This window comes from Penaeus monodon, chromosome 39, assembly GCF_015228065.2.
Source record: "Penaeus monodon isolate SGIC_2016 chromosome 39, NSTDA_Pmon_1, whole genome shotgun sequence".
NCBI lineage: Eukaryota > Metazoa > Arthropoda > Malacostraca > Decapoda > Penaeidae > Penaeus > Penaeus monodon.
In genome coordinates, this window is record NC_051424.1 from 29,540,516 (window position 1) to 29,560,114 (window position 19,599).

Below are 19,599 nucleotides of genomic sequence, written 5' to 3' on the forward strand. Positions count from 1 at the left end.
AATATAAAAAATCAGAAAATGATCATCCTACTCACAGCAACACAGAAGAAAAAATCCGACAAATCAAAAACAACAACAACAGTTATTACAAAAGAACTTCAGAACAGAACAGTTATCACTTACAATAAGAATGACAACAGAGCAACAACAGAGCAACAACAAAATCAACAGTAACACTTATAACAACAAAAACATCGTCACAAACAACAAAGTTCTAAGTGAAGCAACTATTAACAAAACTTTTGAATGTTCTTCACCTTAAGAACAACAATCTTAAAACAAAAAATAACCAAGAACAAAGAACACGAACAAACACGGCGACAAGAACAGCAATAACAGAACAATAACACGTGATAACAACAGCAATATTCAAAGACCAATCGGGCGGAGGAGAGGGGGGGGGGTGAGAGAGCAATGGGGGGGGATAAGGAGGGGGGAGGGGGGAGAGAACATTCGAGAACCGCCATATCAAAAGGAACAAAAGATATAACAGCAAAAAAAAAAAAAAAAGGCACAAAAGAATATATATATATATATATATATATATATATATATATATATATATATATATCAAAATCACAAAAAATGACAAAAAAAGACGTAATAAAACGCGCAATAAATCTGAAATTATTGCCACGTTACTGAATAATTCGCCTAATTTGCTGTAATCACCATTTATCTAATTTCCTTTTTCGTACAATCATTCGTATTTTCGCACACATAGTTTTTTTTCCAGTGGCCATCTCTGTCCACAATTATCAGCATCATTCTTTTGTTTTTTTGCATGATTATTACAGTTACAATCACCATTACCATGATTTTCACCATAATCAATCTTTTTTTCATCACGATTTCCATCGCAAGTTCACCATCACTACCATTTTCACCATTAACCCAATCACCCCGGATTTATGTACGTCCTTGAGGTTTGTAATTTTAACCAAAGATGGCTCCACATGCTCAGCCATCCAAGGAGTCATATCAGTAGGCCTACTGACGATCTATTCCCCATTCCAATTGGCGGGAAAATGCTTTTTCCTTTTAATACAATTCGTATCAATACTGTATTATTGTAATGTTATGATTATTAAAGTATTATAAAATCTGTTAACATTAAGACAGAAATCATGCAAAAGATCCCTTTCCAAAAGTCAAGGAAAAGGGTTACAACAGGTGACCAAGGTAGGACTAATAATTTGACCCATGATACTAAGCACTGAGTGCCATCTATGTGTGCAATACAATAAATCAAACCGTGTTACAGTGGGCATGGCATGTATCTTGCCAAACGTGGCGATTGGGTTAATCCGCATGACTACCATAAATCAACCAAATGATTACCGTCCATCACCAATCCACATCACCATGTCACATCACAATCCACACTTTCACCGCCATTCCGTCATCACCATCATCACAATGTCCACCATCATTCCGCCATCATCACAAATCTCACCATCATTCCGCCATCGTCACCAATGTTCACCTTTATTCCATCATCACAATGTTACCATTTCGCCACACCACAATTTCACACTTCCACCCCATACAAATTCACCACCACCACCATCACAAATTATCAGCATCATAAATCTTCACCATCATCCCACCACCATCACAATATTCACCATCATTCCGTACGTCTACCAGATATCGCACGAACAATTCCCCAACGTTCTACCGCATTTGATCATCCCAAATCTCACACTGCAACAAGTATTTAACCCCTTCAGCACGTTCAAATCAACCAAAATAACAGTTTCAATTTCAAAACCAAATATTAACCTTTCAGTTTGCTCAAGTCAACCAAATATTTAACCTTTTCTGTGTGCTCAAATTAACCAAATAGTTAACCCCTTTAGTGTGCTCAAATCAACCAAATATTTAACCTTTTCAGTTTGCTCAAATCAACCAAATATTCATCTTTCAATGTGCTAAAATAAACCAAATATTCAACTCCTTCAGCACGATCAAATCAACCATACATTCAGGTTTCAGTGTGTTCAACTCAACCAAATATCCAACCCCCTTTCAGAGTGCTCAAATCAACCAAACATCTAACCCTTTCAAAGTGCTCAACTCAACCAAATATCTCAGCCAAATATTCAACCCCATCAGAGTGTCCAAACCAACCAAATATTCCGCTTTCAGTGTGCTCTCAATCCCACTCTTGCCCGTCATCTAACCCTTTCGTTTCCCGCAGATGCCAAAACTGGCCCTTTCGCCTTTTTGCCATACGTGTTTTAGAAACTGGCATTTGAGAGAGAGAGAGAGAGAGAGAGAGAGAGAGAGAGAGAGAGAGAGAGAGAGAGAGAGAGAGAGAGAGAGAGAGAGAGAGAGAGAGAGGGGAGAGAGAGAGAGAGAGAGAAGAGAGAGAGAGAGGAGAGAGGAGAGAGGAGAGAGAGAGAGAGAGAGAGAGAGAGAGGAGAGAGAGAGAGAGAGATTGGAAATCGATGCTTTATTTTATTGGTTGGTTGTGTTTGTTTGTGTGTGTGTGTGTGTGTGTGTGTGTGTGTGTGTGTGTGTGTGTGTGTGTGTGTGTGTGTGTGTGTGTGTGTGTGTGTGTGTGTGTGTGGTGTGTGTGGTGATGTATTTGTATGTGAACTTAACGTTTCAACATGTATACATTCGTATGTATACACATCTAACACGCATCCGTGAGGCATGCCTGTACACAATACCTACCTCCCCCCTCCCCCCATAAAAAATGTAGCATGCGAGCAAAATGGCACCAAAGGAACCCAAACCTCGCTCACCCTACTTCTCGCTGAAAAAAAACTAGTTATACCCGACATGCAAACTATGCTTCCCTACTTTCTTCAAACCTTACTATTATTACCTGTTCTATGTGAACAAGAAAGGGAGAAGGGGAGGGGGGGGGAGAGGACGGGAGATAAAAGTTTCGGGAAGATCTAGTTTCTCTTCATGAAACTTGACAGATTTATGTGCATTTAGCTGTAAACACAAACACACACACACAAATATATATATATATAATATAATTAATATATATAAAATTATTATCTCAATCAGTCAATATAAATATATATAATATATATTTAATAATAATATTATATTTTATTATAAATATTTATATATAATATATTTTATATATTTTTTAAAATATAAAATAATACATATATAATATATATGCCTACATATTTATAAATATAATTAATAATAATAATATATAAAATAAAAATATATAATATCCTTTTTAAGGGGTAGGTTCTTTTTGGGGCCGCCGTGGTCACGCATGAATTTAATTTAGTTTTCATTTGTGATGCCTTGGGTGAGACGTGGTAGGGTCCCCAGTTCCTTTCCACGGAAGTCCCGGGTGGTACCTTTTTAGGAAATCATTTCTTATTTATCCGGGTTTGGGACCAGACGATTGGGCGGTTTGGCCACCGGGTAGGTAGGTTTTCGAGGTGAATTTCCCTTGCCAAGGGAACAACGGGGCGGTCAGTAAATCGAACCCTCGAATTCAGATTCCCTGGTGCCAGTCTTAAATCCGACGCTCAAACCATTGGGCCACCGCGGTTTGAAAAATTGGGCTTTGATTTTTTCTTAGAATTTGAGGGGGTTTCCCCATTGTTTCCCCCCGGTTTTTTTTATCGAGTCCCCATTTTATTACCGGACTGACTTAGGGCGGGCCCCCCAGTGGCTAGGCAGGAAATCGAGGTGAAGTTTGCCCAAGGGGGAAAAAAAAGGCCGGCCGGTGATGAACCTCGAGCTAGATTCCCGTCGTGCAGTCTTGAGTCCACGTTTAAACCACTGGTCACCGCGGTAATATATAATATATAATATATATATATATAATATTTTTATATATTAATATATTAAATTATTTTATTTATATATTATATATATATATATATTTAATTTTAATAATATATACCCACAACAAACACACAAAAACACACACCACACACACACACACACAACACACACCACACACCACAATAATATATAATAATATAATATATATTATATATATATAATATAAATATTTTATATATATATATATATTATATATAAAAGCCGACGAGCATGTTATGTGCGTACATGCTCTGCCCAATGCGAGTTTACTTTATTCATTGTTTTAGACAACGATGGCTACACTTGTACTAAATCACCGAGAAGCCAATTAGAGATGTTTTTCCTTATTTTCGAAAATTTTTAACGTTATTTATACTGCTGTCATAAAAGTCAACAACATTATGTAACATAAGTCTACAATAAAAATAATCCCATCAAATAAAAGCAATAAAAAAAAAAAAATTTTCCCGACAAACAAGGAAAAAGGGGAAATCAGGTGAGGTCAAGGTTAAATTGGAAAATTTTGGTAAGCACTTGCAGAGCCTCTATTTCAAAGACATTTCACCAAAAAATTTAAAATGAGCACAGAAATTTTCCCCCTATGTTACCATCAGGCAGTATACAAACAGCACGGCCACGCGCACGCGCAGCAACGCACCACACCACGAACGAGCGCACACGCCCAAAAAAGCACAGAAAACAATTATATATATATTATATTATATATATATATATTATATATATATACATATATATGCACCAACAAAATATGTACATATACATACACCCCCACACCACAACAAAACCCCACACAAAAACCCCACAAAAACACAAAAACAAATATATAAATATATATATATAATATATAAATATATATATATAATATATATATATAAAATATATATATAAATATATATATATAAATATATATAATATATATATATATATATATATATATATATATATATTATATATATATATATATATATATGAACCGTATTCATATTGACAAATATAGACTAGATGTATTTGACCGGTTTCGATTGCGTCTTCGAAGACGCAATCGAAACCGGTCAAATACATCTCTTGTATTGTGAAGATACTCATTCTCATTCATACCTTGTCTATATATATATATATATATATATATATATATATATATATATATATAAATATATATATATATATTATATATATATATAATATATAAATATATATATATGAATATATATATATATATAAATATATATATATGAATATATATATATATATATAAATATATATATAAATAGATAAATAAAAAATATATATATATATAATAAATAAATAAATAAATATATATACATATATATAATATATATATATATATATAATACTATATAATATATATATATATATATATATATATATTATATATGTATATATATATATATATTATATATATATATATATATATATATATAATATATATATATATGTATATGTATATATATATATATATATATATATATATATATATATATATATATATACATATATATATATATATATATATATATATATATTATATATATATATATATATATATATATATAAAACACACACACACACACACACACACACACACACACACACACACACACACACACACATATATATATATATATATATATATATATATATATATATATATATAATTCCATCAAATTCCGCAATGCAGGGCACAGTCTTTCTCGATTCACATTTTAAAAATTTCTTGCTTTCTTTGTTTCCCTTTTTGTTTATCTTTCGCGCCGTCACTCCTCACCCCCCCTTCGGCCCCGCCTCACGCAACGCCTCTTACCTCAAGGGCGTGGAAAGGAGGGCGGGGAGGGAGAAGGAGAGGGAGAAGGAGGGAGAGGGAGATGGAGGGAGAGGGAGAGTGAGGAAGGAGAGAATGAGGCAGGGAGAGGGAGGAAGGGAGAGGGAGGGAGGGAGAGGGAGAGTGAGGAAGGGAGAGAGAGATTTGATTTGAAAACATTTATTTACATAACAGGTACACCCCCTGCAAAAAGCCAGGGTAAATACCAAAGTATTATCCAACTGGCTGTGCTTCTATTCTGTAGAGGGCTATTAGTAAACATTATTGTTAAATACATGCCTGATGGGTGGGGCTATTATCACTAAAAAAAATCATTTTGGTGGTAAAAAACCTTTTTTAAAATCACTAATCTGTAAAAGCAAGACCAGTGTTATAATAAAGTTAATATAATCAACAAGTGCTAATCGGAAAGTATATTGATCGATAGGTGCATTTTTTTTGGCAACAGAGTAAGTAATGGTTAAGATTTGCGACTTGGGCGCTTTGCAAAGTTTGAATGGTGATATGAAACGGTTTTGCCCCCAAACTGCTCCTTACTTTTGTTAGTGTACTGAATCCTTGCGTAGTCGTCAAAGTAACCTGCTGTCTCCGAGACAGTCCTATAAATTTAATAGGGTTTTTGTCTATATTGATGTCCCAGCAATACTCTCGAAATGCCAAATAGTACCATGTCCTCCTTTCATCTTCCAGGGGTCCATCCTGCCCCTCAAAATCTCTAAGACAGCTAATAAACGTTTTTTCATTTGGTTGAGAGATAGCGGCACTAAAAATGGGATCTTCAGGAAAGTGCTTTCTGGCTAAACATACCCTGTCACAAAATAAATTTTTCCTATATGAGAGGTATCCAGTTAGTGAATTTGGATACCCTGTTCTGATATTTAGAAATTTTCGTGAAGGATATTTCTAGTTACCATGTTTTTCTTTAAAAGCATGGCCTATAAAGCGCCCTGGCTGCAGTGACGGCCAGGTTCGCTGCCCCCTCACTCCCTTTTTTAAATGGCATGTTTTTGGTTTACTGCCGGCATCAGTTGGTTGCCATTTGGAAAATACACACACTTTTTTAAAAAATAATCGGGAATTAGTACACCAATCCCTGCTGCCCCCATGGGGCCCAATGGAGGCATCACAGAAAGATTGCAATGGGGGCGTGCTGGGGGGGGTGTAGTATGTCATCTATTATTTCAAGAAAATGGGTTTTAGTTCCGTTTTTGAAAAAAGGATTGGCCCTGTTATTTTTTATAACATAAGCATGTAATGAGTTCTGTGCCAAGGAGCATAAGTACTGTTTTCTGGAATGTTAATAGCTTCTTGTTCCATACATTGAAGAACAAAATAGTATGAGAGTTTTAGTTTTCCTTTTAAGTTGGAATGTATGAGATTGGAGTATGAGGCGGGTATGCCTAACTCTGAATTTTATCTCTTTTTGGGGAAAAATTTTTGGGAGTTTGTGGTCTGGGTAAATCGCGGAGTCTGATGCCAATATGGTTTAATTTGGATGCGCGACGGGAAAATAGGGGGGAGGTTAGTCTTTCCTCATGACGAGAATTTTTGGCAGTCATTGGGCATAAAGTAAAAATTCTCATGGCCTTGTTCTGTAAAATTCAAGTTTTTTGAGGCACTGGGGAAAACATACTAAAACGGGGGCTTGCATTCTATCAGGGACCTAAAAAGGGGAATATACATCAACCTTTGGGGACCTCAGGGAGGCACCTATAATCTTTATTTATGTAGTGCATGGTTTTAAAAAAGCTCAGGCAACTTTTCCTTATGTTTTGAACAATACCCTTTTGGTAAAGCGAGAACTGGGGGACAGAGGGGGGGAGCAGTCCCCAAACACCAAGATATTTATGGTGTCAGTTTTCAATATTTTGCCCTCCAAACCCTGGAATGTAAGGTAGTGTACGAATCTCGAAAATACTTAGTTTTGATTGGGTTGATTGAGCCCCGAGGGAAGAAAACACTTTTTTGCTAAACCTCCGTAGAATGTAATCCCCCCTTCAAAAACCTGAATAAGAAGTCATAGCATTGATGTGATACTGCATGGGTTTTTCCTAACCATCGAAGTTTTGAAAAGAGAGGATAAGTATATTAAATAGTGTGGGGACAATACTCCCCCTTGTGGGAGTGCCTATTTTTCTAATTCCCCCAAACATGGGGGCCCTTGGTCCCACACTTTTGCTCTTCTCAAAGATAATAATCCTTAACCCATAGCAGAAGCTTCCCCTTTAAACCCCCAAGAGTGTTATTTTCTGGGGGTTTGCTGTGGGGGAGGCTCTGCCCGAATGCTCCCTTGAAATCTATGAAAAAAAGATTCTGCATTATTCCACTTAGGTACTGTGCTAAACACATTTTGTTCCTCTCCCTTTTTAAAAGCCAAAACAGATGGATAAATCGGGCCCTTGATCTGGTGGAGTAAAAATAAGGGGGGGATTCTTTCACAGGTTTTTAACAGGCAGGACGTCAGAGAAATTTGGTCTATTTTCATCAGGCCGTCCGGGTTTTGGGATGGGAAAGAGGGTTGCTTGTTTCCAAGTGGGGGCAAGATCCTCTGCGTAGGTTAAAATTAAAGGATTCAAAAAAGAGGGTTTTTTTCCCTTTTCCTGTTTCCTTGCAAGAAGTCGGTATGTCATAAGGTTCCATCACCCCAGGTGCGTGGATTTCTAGTCTTAATGGCGCAAGGAGTTCTTCCCTTGTAAATGGTGCATCAGCCTCATCTAAGAGGTGGCACTGATAATCAATTTTTGTTTTTTTTGGCTTGAATTTAAAAAAGGAAACTGCGTATGGATAATGGGAACTATCAATAAGAGTCCCAACCATTTATTGAGGAGAGATGAGGCTACCCTATCTGGTGTGGGTGGGGGTTATACTCATGTATTGCCTTTAATCTTGCTTTTTTCCCTTCATACCTTTCTCATGGGGTCATGGATCAATTGATTTTGCCAGGATAAAATTTTCCTCCGTTTTTTTGAGTTATCAACTCATTAACTTTTTACTAAAAAACACAAGTCCTTAGCCAAGTACGGGTTTTTCCCCAGGTGTCTAGTTTACTTACTTAGATCGTATGAGCTTCTAAAAAGTTTTATCTCAGGGTCTCTGTTTAGTTGTTGTGCACGTTACCTTGGGGGATAAACTCTGCTTGGGGGGCTTTTTGGGTTTTGGCTGATAAGATTTGCCAACTTTTGACAGAGGTTTCATTAAGGATCCAGGGGTGGGAGGATAAAGTCTTCATACCAGCAGGATTCTTTCAAAGAATTCACATGAATTTTTTAGCAAGGTGGTACCGAAACGTGGCTGGGGGGGGGCCCTTTTGGAAAAAGGAAGAGTTTTTACTTAATGCCCAGTGATCACAACAAGAGTGGGATGATTTGCAGTGTTTTTGGGAGGGGGGTGCGATTTATAGAGCTATAAGTCCAGTTTGCCCCAGATAATGAGTTTTTTCAAGGGGCAAAAAGGGGATGGGGTTTACTAGTATTTTTGGGGATAGTCATAATAAACCTTTCCGTTTTGCCATGGTACTTTTCCCCCGGAGCCTAGGGGAGGATGGCGACATTAAATCCCCACACAATAAGACAGTTCACTAGTATCATGCAGTCAGGGGTTTAGGTACCCCCCCTACTATCATGTGGGTTGTATACATTAATAATGGTGAAGATTTACCATCAAAAAATATTTTAATACAAGATATTCAACACAGGTGGTTGTCACATTGTATCAATCACTTTCGATGGAATTGAGTTCTTTATTTTAAGCCCTGCCTTCGTGAGGATAGCAATATTGGTCTTCATAATAGTGTATCCTGCAATTTTTGCATAACGAGCACATTTTTGACTTCCCGAAGGAACACACATAACATTTTCGGGTGAAGGGACTGGGGGAGAGTTGCTTTGCGTTTCTGTAAAAATGTTTATGTTTTTCCCGGTAAAACTTTCAAAAGATTACTTTGGACATTTTTACTTTACCATTTCCAAGGCCCCACAGGGTATCTGTTGTTTACCGGGAGGGAAAGTAAAATCCTTTCCTGAAAGGATTGTTGGCCCTTTGCTGGCATCTGAGCATATCTGCTCCATCTGCCGAAGCGATCTGTAGCAGATCCTTAATTTCTCCTTGACTCTTGTTTGCCTGCTGCAGTGAGGGGTGAGCTGTAACTTGTGCTGAACTGGTCAGCAGATGGCATAGCGTTGGGACTGCAGCTGGTGTCGAAGTGGTGCAGAAGCTGATGCACATGTGGTGTTGGGGTTGGTGCGCACTGGTGCTGAAACGGGTGCTATACTTGAAATTTAAAAGGAGCTGGGAAATCCTGTTGGTGCTGGTATGTGGCCGGGGCCATGGCTTCCTCGCAGGGGCCACCCTGTTTACCTTTGCAGGTGGGGAATTCCCCCACACTCAACGCGCGGGGCTGGGAGGGGCTGTTGTGGGGGGGAGGGCCTGCCTGTTTTTTTTTTCAGTTTTTTTTCCCTTTCCCTTTTGGGGGAGTAAGTGCCAATGGGGGGAATTGAGAGAGAGAGAGAGAAGAGAGAGAGAGAGAGAGAGAGAAGAGAGAAGAGAGAAGGAGAGAGAGAGAAAAAGGGGGAGAGAGAGGAAGGGGAAGAGAATGAAGGAAAGAGAGTGAGAGAGGGAGAGGGAGAAAGGGCGGAGAGAAGAGGGGGGTAGGGGGAGGGGGAGTGAGGAAAGGAAAGAGAAAGGTGGGAAAGGGAGAGTGATGGGGAAGGGAGATGAGGAAGGAGAAGTAAGGGGGGGAGAGGGGAGTGGGGAAAAGGGGAGAGAGTGAGGAAGGGGAGAGGGGGATGAGGAAGGGGGAGAGAGGGGGGGTAGGGAAAAGGGGGGGGTGAGTGAAGGGGGGAAAAACGGAGAGGGGGTAAAGTGGGGGAAAAAGGGAAAAGAAGGGCGAGAGAGGGGTGGGGATAGAGAGGAAAAGAGAAGAGAAAGAGAGGATTGAGGAGAAATATAGAAGAATGGGAAAAGAATGGGAGAAAAAGGGAAGAAAAAGGAAGGAAATCAGGGGAAGGATAGGAGGAATGAAAGGAAAAAAGAGAAAGGGGAGAAGGGGGGAAAAGAGGGGAAGGGAAAAATAGAGGAGGGGGAGTGCAGCGGGGTTGAGGGGGGGGGGGGGCAAATGACCCGGCGTCATGTGGGAACTTTCTCTTGCTTTTCTACTTCGGCTATATCCGTGTGTGCGTGCTGATGTGTGGCGTTGCGAATAATATGTATATAAAAGAATAAATAAATAAAAAAATATATCAAAACTACGCGCGCACACACACACACACACCCAAAACATAATACACGTGTAAGTGTATTATGTATTTATAGTATATTTGTAAATATGTATGTATATTATGTATGTAGTATTATGTATGTGTGGGTGTGTGTGTGTGTGTGTGTGTGTGTGGTGTGTGTGGTGTGTTTTGTGGTGTGTGTGGTGTGTGTGTGGGGTTTTTTGCGTGTGGTGTGTGTTATATATATATAATATATAATATATATATATATATATATATAGAGAGAGAGAGAGAGAGAGAGAGAGAGAGGAGAAAGAGAATAAGATTTTAAAAAAAAGGGTACAATGGGGGAAAGGGGAAAAACTACCCGCAAAACTTATAGAAAAAAGAAAGACAGGAAAAAAAAAAAAGAGAAAGAAAAAGAAACAGAAAGAAAGAAGAAAAAAAAAAAAAAATAAATAAAAAAAAAACAAAAAATAAAAGAAAGGAAAAGGGAAAACGGAAAAAACACTCGCCCACCAAACTCGACGAAAATTTCCACTGAAAATCTCCCCGGGTTTAACAAAATCGCCCGCCTGGTTTGAAGGCCAAGTCGCCCCTAATTGGGGGGGTTTTGGGGGGGGTGTAAGGGGGGGGGGGGGGGGAAAGGTAAGGGGAATTAAAAAAAAATTATTAAAAAATTAAAAAAAAGTAAATTAAAAAAGGTTTCCCCCAAAAAAGGGGCGTGGCTGGGTGGGCCTTTTGAAAAGAAGATTATACTTATGCCCATGATCACTACAAAGGGTGGGATGACTTTGCAGTGTTTGGTAGGGTGTGCTGATTGTATAGAGCTATATAGTCCAGTTTGCCGCCCAGATAATGAGTTTTTCTAAGGGGCATAATATTGTATGGGGTTCACTAGTATTTTTGGAGATAGTCATAATAAACCTAACCGTTTTTGCCAAGGGTACTTCCCTCAGAGCCTAGGAGAGGATGGCGAGCATTAAAAACCCCCACACAATAAGACGTATCACTATGTATCATGCATTTCAGGAGGTTTAGGTACCCCCTCACTATCATGTGGATTGTATACATAATAATGGTGATAGATTTACCATCAGAAATATTTTAATACTAAGATATTCAACACGGGTGTTGTCACGATTGTCATCAATCACTTTCGATGGAATTGAGTTCTTTATGTAAATGCCATGCCCTCTCGTAGGGGGATTAGCAATATTTGGTTTTTCCCATAATATGTGTATCCTGCAATTTTGCATAACGGCACTAGTTCTGACTTCCTGAAGGCAACACACATCACATTTTCGGAGTGAAGGTACTGGGAAGAGAGTTGCTTTGCGTTTCTGTAAACTGTTTAGTTTCCCAGGTAATACTTTCAAGAGATTACTTTGGACATTGTTTACTTGACCATTTCCAAGGCCCACTACGGGGTGATGCTGTTGTTGACCGAGGAGGAACGTAAACATCCTTTCCTGAAAGTGAGTTTGTTGGGCCATTTGCTGTTGCATCCTGAGCATCATCTGCTCCATCTGCCGAAGCAGCATTTTGTAGCAGATCCTTAATTTTCTCCTTTGGGACTCTTGTTTGTCCTGCTGCAGTGAGGGCTGAGCTGTAACTTGTGCTGAAGCTGGTGCAGCAGATGGCACTAGCGTTGGTACTGCAGCTGGTGTCGAAGCGGGTTTGCAGAAGCTGATGCAGCATGTGGGGTTGGGGTTGGTGGGTGCACTGGTTGCTGAAGCTGGTGCTGATACTTTAATTAACGGAGCTGGAACTCCTGTTGGTGCTGGTACTGTGGCCGGGGCCATGGCGTTCCTCTGCAGGGCCACCACTGTTGACCTTCGCAGGTGTGGGAATTCCCCCACATCTCAACGCGCGGGGCTGGGGGGGGCTGTTGTGGGGGGGAGGGCTGCCTGTTTTTTTTATCAGTTGTTTTCCTGTCCTTTGGGTAGTAAGTGCACAATGGGGAATTGAGAGAGAGAGAGAGAGAGAGAGAGAGAGAGAGAGAGAGAGAGAGAGAGAGGAAGGGGAGAGAGAGAGTGAAGGAAGAGAGAGAGGGAGAGGGAGAGGGAGAATGAGGCAGGAGAGAGAGAGGGTGAGTGAGGGAGAGGGAGAGTGAGGAAGGGGAGAGAGGGGAGTGAGGGAAGGGAGGGGTGAGTGAGGAGAGAAACGGAGAGGGAGTGAAAGTGGGAAAGAGGAAATGAAAGGGCGAGAGAGGGGTAAGGGGATAGAAGAGAGAGAGAGAGAGAAAGAGAGGATTGAGGAGAAATATAGAAGAATGGGAAAAGAATGGGAGAAAGGAAGAAAAAGGAAGGAAGTCAGGCGAAGGATAGGAGGAATGAGAAGGAAAGAGAGAAGAGGGGAGAAGAGGGGGAAAAGAGGGGAAGGAAGAATAGAGGAGGAGGAGTGCAGCGGGGTTGAGGGAGGGGGGGGGGGCAAACTGACCTGGCGTCATGTGCAACTTTCTCTTGCTCTTTCTACATTCTGGCTATATCCGTGTGTGCGTGCGTGCATGTGTGTGCGTGTGCGTACATAATATGTATATAAATGAATAAATAAATAAAAATATATATGCATACATACGCGCGCACACACACACACACACATATACATATATACACGTGTAAGTGTATATATGTATTTATATGTATATATGTGTAATATATGTATGTATATGTATGTATGTATGTATGTATGTATGTGTGTGTGTGTGTGTGTGTGTGTGTGTGTGTGTGTGTGTGTGTGTGTGTGTGTGTGTGTGTGTGTGTGTGTGTGTGTGTGTGTGTGTGTGTGTGTGTGTATATATATATATATATATATATATATATATATATATATATATATAGAGAGAGAGAGAGAGAGAGAGAGAGAGAGAGAGAAAGCAGAATAAGATAAAAAAAAGGATAAAATGGGGAAAGGGAACAACTACCTGCAACACTTATAGATAAAAGAAAGACAGGAAAAAAGAAGAAGAGAAAGAAGAAGAAACAGAAAGAGAAGAAGAAAAAAAATAAAAAAATAAATAATAAAAAAACAAAAAGTAAAAGAAAGGAACAAAGGAAGACGGAAAAGCACTCGCCACCACCAAACTCGACTGAACATTCCGACTGAACTCTCCGGTTGAACAAACTCGCCCGCTCTGTTCAGAAGGCCAAGTCGCCCTCTCAAGGTTGGAGGGAAAGGTGGGGAGGAGGGGGGAGGGGGGAGAGGGGAGAGATGGGGTGGGGGGAGGAGGTGTGAAGGGGGAGATGGGGTGGGGGGGGAGGAGGTGTGAAGGGAGAGGGGATAGGAAGGGGGGGGGGGGAGAGGGGGAAGGTGAGATATGGATTGGGGGAGGAAGGGAGGGGGAGGGGGGCGATGATGATGATGAGGAGGGGAAGGATGATAATGATGATGAGGAGGAGAGGAAGGATGAGGGGGATGATGGAGAAACAAAAACAAAAACAAGAAAGAAGAAAAATCCCCCCCAAAAAGACTAAAAAAAAATAAAAAATGAAAAGCAGGACCAGAAGACGAAGAAGAAGAAGAAGAAGAAGAAGAAGACGAAGAAGACGAAGACGACGACGAAGAAGAAAACGAAGAGGAAGAATAATAATAATAAAACGAAGAAAACGAAGAAAACGAAGAAGAAGAAGACGAAGAAGACGACGAAGAAGAAAACGAAGAATAAGAATAAGAAGAAAACGAAGAAAACGAAGAAGAAGACGAAGAACAAAACAAGAGAATAGTAAAAAAAGTAGGTTTCGTAGACACCATGTCCGCCAGCGACCAACTACCTATATAGACCTTTGCTGGCGACCGCCGGCAACTTTCACTTCGCTCTTACACATTATTTATCACATATTATCATTCCTCTCGTTTCTCTTCGGATTCCTTCGCCTCTTTTATTCATTTACTTGTATTGATGTGCGTACCTCTTAGAATTTTATTTGTCCATCTATTAATCTGTTTATTTTTGTTGTTACTGTTTCTCTTATGTGTTTTCTCTTGTTAATTGGTCTATTATCTATCTCCATGCATCGTTTTAAGACTATTATATGCATTTGCCCAATCCTTTGTTTTATCATATGTCCTTTTCTTTTATATTTATCGATAGAGGGGAAAACTGAGAACAGAGAGAGAGAGAGAGGAGAGAGAGAGAGAGAGAGAGAGAGAGAGAGAGAGAGAGAGAGAGAGAAATAAAAAGAGGAGAAGAGAGAGGGAGGGAGAGAGAGAGAGGGAGGAGAAGAGAGAGAGAGTAGAGACGAGAGAGAGAGATGATCGAGAGAGAGAGAGAGAGATGAGAGAGGGGGGGAGGGAGGGAGGGAGGGAGAGAGAGGAGGGAGGGAGAAAGGAGAGAGAGATAAGAAGAGAGAGAAAAGGAGAGAGAGGAGAGAGAGAGAGAGAGAGATATATATATATATGTATATATAATATAATATAATAATATATATTATATATATATATATATATATATATATATATAGATAGATGTTTCCTTTTTACTTTATTTTGTATCGTACGAAAATCCTGTGCGTACATAAGCAGGAATTTGACCGAACGCTCCTTATTTTTCGCGCGCCGACCAACAAGACAATTTTACATTCTTTATCTATCTACACCTCATTTATTATTTTATTTACGCATGCACACCTTCATTTTACGTAAGGATAAATATCGTGTACGAGGAAATTAATATATGGAATGTCTACCTCTCAGACAGTCTTATTCTACTGAATATGAAACTGTTCGATTACTGAAGCAAATACCAGCAAAAAATAAAATAAAATAAAATAAAATAAATAAACGAGGATAATATATCACCATGTACAAAAACAAAGTAATAAAAATGATAGACCTTTTTATGTATTTAATTATTTATTTCCAAAATACGTTTTCCCTTATTTTTAACGAAATGTCTCTTATTCGTACGATTAACATGTCACCAATTATTAAGGCAAATATAATAGCTGGGAAATATTCAATATCAGATTAACCATGACTTAAGTATTGCATAATTGTCCTCTGCAACTTGACCTTCACATGCAACTTGTTGAATCATCGACTATGTTAACAAGTAGAAAAAAGTTATAGTGAGCCGCCATCCATAAAGTGCTAGTCATCCTGTGACGTCATATATGTTGCGAATTCAGGATTGATAATGACGAAAATGTCAATAATAATTATACGAATGATGGAAAATAACAAAGGAGAAAAAAAAAAAGGAAAAGAAAGAAAGAGAGAAAAGAGAGAGAGAGAATATATATATATATATAACAATAAGAATTATTATAAAATAATTATATTAGAGTTTATAATATATTAAACAATAATAATGATTATATAATAAAGTTAACATTACAACGAATGATCAACATAAAATAATTACCGAGTTAAAATAAAACAAACCTATATACAACACACAACAAAGAATAACACATACACAAAAAAATCACATAAACACAACATAAAACTCACAAAAAAATACACAAACACAACACACACACACACACACACACACACACGACGCACACACACACACACACATACACACACACACACAACACACACGCGCGCGCGCGCTGCAATTTCTCTCACTCGCGCACGTACGCACGCATATCTCAAACAATACTCTACTAACACTAAGACTGATATAACGACCTTACAACGAAATTAGAGCCTCACTTTGCCCTAGAAATGCAGGCCATCTGTCGCCCCTGGGGTAGGGGGGGAGGGGGGAGGGGGGAGGGAGGGAGGGAGGGAGGGGAACGGGAAATGGGGGGGTAGCAATTACTCTGACCCGATCCTTAGCAACGAAAAGAAGGGGGAGAGAGAGAGAGAGAGAGAGAGAGAGAGAGAGAGAGAGAGAGAGAGAGAGAGAGAGAGAGAGAGAGAGAGAGAGAGAGGAGATCGAGAGAGAAAAAGAGAGAGAGAGAGAGAGAGAGAGAGAGAGAGGAGAGAGAGAAGAGAGACGAGATGGAAAAGAGAGAGGATAGAGAAAAGAGAGAGGAGAGAGAGAGAGAGGAATGTCACGGGGTGGGGGGTGGGGGGAGTGCAATTATTCTGACCCGAACCTGGTAACGAGTTTAAGAACAACAAAAGCACCACTTTCTCCTCTACTTCCTTATTCTTTTGGAGTTTATCGCTTCATCTACCTTATTCTTTATCATCAGCACCTTTTCTTTTTCTTCTCCTTCTTCATCACCATCATCATCATCTTTTTCTTCCTCTATTTCTCATTCTTATCACGCCTTGTTCCTTTCCTCTTGCATCTCTCATCAGCCCAACCTCCTCTTCCCATGATTTCAACCCCATGTATCCCTTCCTCTCTTTCACCCCCCTCCCCCCCATCACGCCACACACCCCTCCTCTCATTCCAACGCCCCCTCCCCCCCATCATCCTTCCCTTCCAACCCCCTTCCCCCCATCATTCCAACCCCATACACCTCTCCCCCCCCCCGTCCCCCATCATTCCAATCCCCCCCTCCCCTCTCCCCTTTTCCCCCATCATTCCAATCCCACAAACCCCCTCCTCCCTATCACCCCATACATCCCTCCCCTCATGCCAACACTCCCTCCTCCCCCTTCCATCCCCGCCCCCCCCCCCTATCATTCCAACCCCACACCCCTCCCTCCCTCCATCCCTCCCTCCCTCCCTCTCACCCCCAATACATCCGTCCCCTCATTAAAATACCCCCACCTTCCCCTTAACCACACCACACCGAGTACTTGCGCCCATCCCACACGCAAACAGACCGGGCGACGATCAGCTAAAATTCGGTGAAATTCGAAACGGCGGCGAAAAAGTGGACCTGCCCGGCAATTTAAGGCAAATTTCCGGGTTCATAAGGCAGAAAAAAATGGATGGGCAGCGAGAGAGTAAGAGAAAGAGAAAGGAAAGAAAGAGAAAGAGAGAGAAAGAGATAGAGGGGGAGAGGAGGGAGAGGGAAGACAAGAGGAAGGGGAGGGTAAGGGAGAGTAAGGGAGGGTAGGGTTAGGGAGCGGGGTGAGGGAGAGGGAGAAAAGGAGAAAGAGAGCGTAGTAGATGCTTGACTTGCCATACTGCCTTTACACCTGCACCCGTAACCCGTCCTTTGCCTCGACTTTCACGAAGGGAGGGGAAGAGAGAGACGGGAAGAGAAAGAAAGAGAGAGAGAGAGAGAGACAGTAAGAGAAAGAGAGAGAGCCAAGAAGAGAAAGAGAGAGACAGGAAGGAGAGAGAGAGAGACAGGAGAAAGAGAGAGAGGAGAAGGAGGGAGAGAGGGAGGAGGGAAGGGAAGGAAAAGAGGGAGGGAGGGAGGGAGGGAGGGAGGGAGAGAGGAGAGAGAGAGAGAGAGAGAGAAGAGAGAGAGAGAGAAGAAGAAGAAGAAGAAGAAGAAGAAGAAGAAGAAGAAGAAGAAGAAGGAGAGAGAGAGTGAGAGACACATGAAGAGAGAGAGAGAGAGAGAGAGAGAGAGAGAGAGAGAGAGAGAGAGAGAGTTAGAGAGGCAGGAAGAGAAAAGAGAGAGAGAGAATGAGAGAGATTCTTGCTTTTATTGCCTTTTCTTTCTTCCGCTCTTTTCTCCAATCACTGACACTAGACATATGCAACACGAAAATAGGCCGCCGCTGCTCCAGTAATTAACGAGAGAACAGAAAGATGACAGAGGAAGACGAAGAAAAAGAATATTATCGTGAAGATGAAAAATGATGATGACGATGAATATCATAAGGAGTCGAGGAAAAATATGAAGATGGTGAAACAGGAGAAGAGGAAGAAGGGGAAAAGGAAGTAGATGAGATGATGATGATGATGATGATGATGATGATGATGATGATGATGAGAGGAGGAGGAGGAGGAGGAAGAAGACGAAGAAGAAAGAGGAGGAGGAAGAAGATGAAGAAAAAAAAAATTTATTTCCCAGTGTTTTTAAAAATATAATTTTACATCGTATCTCTTCTTTTCCCCTCTCTTTCCCCTTTTTCTTCATAAAATATAATATATATATAATATATAATATATTATAAATATAATTATATATAAATATATAAAACAAATCATAATACAATATAACCCCAATTAATTAAATAAATATATAAAATATATTTTATAATATTTATATATATATATATTATATATATTTATACTATATATATATATATATATATATTATATATATATACTATATTAATATATACATATTAATATATAATAATACATATATAATAATAATTAATAATATACAATATAATAATATAATAATTATATAAAATATTATATATATTATATATATAAAATTATATTATAACCAAAAAAAAAAAAAAAAAAAACAAAAAAATATATATATTATTTTTATATAAAAAAAAAAAATTTTTTTTTTTGGGTTTTTTTTTTTTATATATATATAATATTAATATATAAAATATATTTAAAAAAAAAAAAATATATAAAATATATTGTGTGTGTGTGTGGGGTGTTGTGTGTGTGTGTTGTGTGTGTGTGTTGTGTGGTGTGGGTGGTGTTGTGTGTGTATAAAAAAATATATATATACATATATACATATATATATAATATATATATATATATATATATAATAATATTATATATTTTGCTGTGTTGTGTGGTGTGTGTGTGTGTGTGTGTTTGTGTGTGTGTTGTGTGTTGTTTGTGGTGTGTGTTGTGTGTGTAACATATATATACATAAATAAATAAATAAATAATATAATATATATATATATAATATAATA

General features: G+C 39.1%; 1 protein-coding gene across 1 annotated transcript in view; it reads right to left on the reverse strand.

Annotated features, from left to right (window-relative positions):
- Positions 1-19,599, reverse strand: part of LOC119597331 — a 50,920-nt gene that overhangs the window by 10,920 nt on the left and 20,401 nt on the right.